Here is a 4,248-nt window from a genome sequence, read left to right on the forward strand (position 1 = left end):
GGGCCTATCGGGACCATCAAAGCATGGATACGGGCCCGTTTATCAAAAATATTGACCGAAGTCAACTAAAATCAACTTTTAAGGCAAAAATTCTTATTTTCATCAGTTTTCAACCTAAAAGCTTTCTGGAAACCTGCCCGGGTTGCTCACGCGAATCGAGAAGGGTAAAAATGAGATTTTTAAGGTTTAAGAGTACAAATTCGAGTTCTAAACTATAAGATGACTTTTTGGGTCATCACAAGAATAAATAAGCATCAATGACTCAGATTCCACCCGTTTGCATCTCCAATTCTGTTACAAACCCAACCAACTACGAGAGAAGGGTCATTCATGAAAATTCGGGTATCTTCTTCTTCTCTCACTCTGTTACACCTTCTCTCTTCTTTTCTTCACCTCTAATTCTTTCTACCCTTTTGTTTCCGCACGGATTCTTAGCTTTTTAATGGAGTATCAACTGGATTGTTTTTCATTTTTGTTAATATGGTTTTGTTTAGATTGTAATTTGAATTTCCAATTCGTTTATAAAACAATCCAGAAAATCGTCTTAAAAATCTATTATTCTCCTTTACCTTTTGTTGTAGAACCTGACAATCTTCAACTCAAGTTGAGATTTTCTGAGTTGGTTTCCATGAATCGGAGGAACTAAGTCCTAAATCCTTGAACCAAAAGTCTCTGGATCTTGGTGTATTCCTTGGGGGGAATTCTATGGTAAGTGCCTATGCAAACTAAACGTACTCCCCCTTTTTTTTAAAAAAAAAAAAAAACACATAGTTACACAAAATATCTAACCCGTTAAAATTTATTACAGTCAAACTTCTCTATAACATCATTTCTTTATAACAACACTTCACTATAAAAGTCAAGTTTGTTTTGCAATCAATTTTACATGTTATGCCATAATATATGTTTTGTGTAATAGCACTTTGCTCTAACTGCTAAAAAATATCGGAATAAAAGAGTTGTTATAGAGAGATTTAACTGTACCCGTCTGCCCCAAACCCCAATCCCTTAAGTCACAGAAAACTCTGAAAGCCAAACTGCCAAAGGCATATTTTCGAATAAATTTTCTTATGTTATAAAATAATAATAGAAGAAGAAGAAGAGTATTGTAGAGAAAAGTAGAGAGAGAGAGAATTCTTATTGATTAGTATGAATTACAAAGAAATAGAACTCCTCTATTTTGTAGGGAAAAATGACTTAGCCACTAAGTAACAAACCCTAAAATCTCTCTGTAATATAGACATTCACCTGAAATATAATTTTTTATAATACTCCCCCCTGAATGTCTATTCAACAGATAATGTGTCTCGTTAAAACCTTAACTAAAATAAAATCCAGTGGGAGAAAAATTCTAGAGAAGGAAAAAGAGTACACATATTTAGAAATACGCCTTTTAGTTGCCTCGTTAAAAACAGTGCAAGAAAAATCCAGTGGGACAAAACCTTGTAAGAAAAAAAGAGTACAATGCGTATTAACTCCCCTTGATGAGAACATCAATTCAAATATTTGAATCTTTGCATTCTAATCTTGTGCACCATCTTCAAAAAATTATTAGTATAGATTTGACAAATAAATCAACCATATTAACTTGAACGAATATGTTGCACCTTGAAATCATCATTCTTGATAGAGATGTGTTGCCCTCATGTGATCTTGTTAGAATCGTCATTTCAATATCTTCACATAGGGGTAAAGACTCTTACTATCGTATTATCATGCTTATAGTTATTAGTAAGATACATATGTGAACAAACTACACTTAGGATGTGGTAATTCAGGACCAAGAAATTCCCCAAGAATTGTATATGCTATCAGCATTTTAAATCGTTCATAGATTCTCATATATGTGTAGTCAAATAGTCAAATAGAGTTTAGATTTACATCAAGTTTTCATGTCATGCCAGACATATAAGATATATAAAAGTGATTGTGCACACCATTGACTTTAAACTTTCAAGTGTTTGAACTGTAGGTCCAAAACTATATGTCTTTCATATGAAACCAATTCTACTTGAATTATTTTTTCAGACTTAAGATCCTCTATATATATATATATATATATATATATATATATATATATATATATATATATATATATATATATATATATATATTTAACGTTATCATAGATGTAATCGACGAACATTTTATATCGGTTCCAACCACCTTTTTTCATAAAGACATGATATAGAGATCTCTTCATTCATATTTTCAGGCACCTGAACCTTTCCTGAGATTTTATGAAGTATTATGTCATGTAATCTTCTAGATCGCTTGCCTCTTTATTATGATCATTTTGATCATTTGCTCATCTTCTTTATCAAGAATTTTATTTGAAACCGATTTGTTTATACGTTTTAAGCGTACCATAGACTTTGTCATTTTAGGACTTATTCTAATAAGAGTATTTGCAATGAGAATATAGTTACTTTCTTCGGGTCAGCAAATGCGTCTGGCATGCTTTGCAATATATCGCAAATGAAATATCTTTTTATGAACTTCAAGTTCATATTATCTTATTCGAGGATCTAGATGTACACATGATAATTCATTCCACGTAACTTTTTTTCAGCTGTTTATCATGTCTCCCCCTCATGTTAGAAAAACTAACTTGCTTTCTGAACTTTGAAAATCCACCTATGTGCGTTATGGTGTTAATCAAAATATACACCGCACATCAATAATAATAAGATGGAATTATTTGGTTTCTGACCCCGAACCACTTGTGAGGGGAGAATGTAATATACTTTCATATATAATGTATATCAAACTAATATAGATAACTTTGTTCTCATAAGCAATAATTTAGCTATTAAATGGAGGCACTCAATAAATAGCTATTGATAATCAATTTTATTTTTTTGAGACTTACTACAACATAATGCCTTATTGATAATCAATTTTATTTCTTCAAAATAGTATAATTGGCTCTTCTAGAGCTCTCAATTAATTTTATACTGTCACATATTCGTCAACATCCATATGGTGAATATCTCTTTCAAGGAGAAAGTTATATCATTATGGCCATGGTCAAAATCATTATAGGCAAGATATGTTGCTTCTATTACTTTTGCCCTATAATAATTATATTGCCACAATATTTTGGCATACTCACAATAGGTACGTGATAAATGACAATTCATGCCATAATAATGAAATTATTTTCTTATTTCATCTCAAACCCCTTCTGAAGGTGAGTGTGGTATAATCATTACCATTAGCACGTTCATATTCTTCCAAGAATGAATATGTATTCATAAATCACATGTTGTCACATTCACATCATGAATGGACCATAATCATCTAAATGTGCTTTACAAAATCTCAAGTCAAATCGATGATAAATTTTACTTTCACAGAGTAAAGGATTATTTTGAGAATCTTTATTATTCTCATTACCACAATAATGACGATTATAATTTTGTCTATTGCCACGTCCACATCCATTGATACCTTCACGGTAATAATTTTATTTTCTTTCAGATTTATCACATGCTGCTACTACATTCTTTTAAGAGAATGAGAATGAAGCAAATTTAATGGGACGGATTTTTACTCCTTGTGCCTTAAATTCAGAATTTATTCCTAATATTTTATCCATGCACATGAAGATTTGAGGTCCCAATGTACTCGAGAGTTTCGCAAACGATGGGTAATATCTGATTAATTGGTGTCCTAGTCTAAGTGATCTTTTAACTTTGAATGAATGAATGATTTGTTTCATCTTGTGTTCCTCCATCCCTAAACTGCTGTTGTTATTTCAATGAAAATATCAATGTAACAAAAATAATTGAAAAGTAAGTATGATAAACGAAAATATCACATAAGTAATTGGAATTTGGATTATTAAATGAATTTGATTTCTTAAAATTTATAGAAGTTAGTAAAGTTGGAATGGTATAAGAGACGTCCAAATATGAGAAAGCAAGTTATTTAGATTTGAAAGGAAAGAGTCGGCAGTGCCCGAGATTAATTGAACTTTCAATTGAAAAGATGTTATGAAAATAATTTATTTAATCAAAACCAACCCTATTACATAAAATAAATAATACTAATTGATACTAATGATTACTACCCATGTAAAGAACTATGATTATATGATATTTATTCACTAGCTACTACGAATAGGTAAAGTAAAAATCAAACTCCTCAATTATTTTTAACCACGGATCCATCACCAATCGAGTGGTCTATTTTTCCATTAGGGTGCTCAAAGAAGTCTGCCACATTCAAGTGGGTGATGTCAAA

The 4,248-nt window shown here is 31.1% G+C and overlaps 1 long non-coding RNA gene across 1 annotated transcript; it reads left to right on the top strand.

Moving 5' to 3' along the window:
- The first annotated feature begins 261 nt into the window (after positions 1 to 261).
- LOC104113549 (uncharacterized) lies at positions 262 to 3,732 on the top strand. The gene is made up of 3 exons (XR_690233.4): positions 262 to 342; positions 582 to 708; positions 3,484 to 3,732. It is a non-coding gene; the product is annotated as an uncharacterized lncRNA (long non-coding RNA).
- The last annotated feature ends 516 nt before the right edge of the window (positions 3,733 to 4,248 follow it).

This window comes from Nicotiana tomentosiformis, chromosome 5, assembly GCF_000390325.3.
Source record: "Nicotiana tomentosiformis chromosome 5, ASM39032v3, whole genome shotgun sequence".
Lineage (NCBI taxonomy): Eukaryota > Viridiplantae > Streptophyta > Magnoliopsida > Solanales > Solanaceae > Nicotiana > Nicotiana tomentosiformis.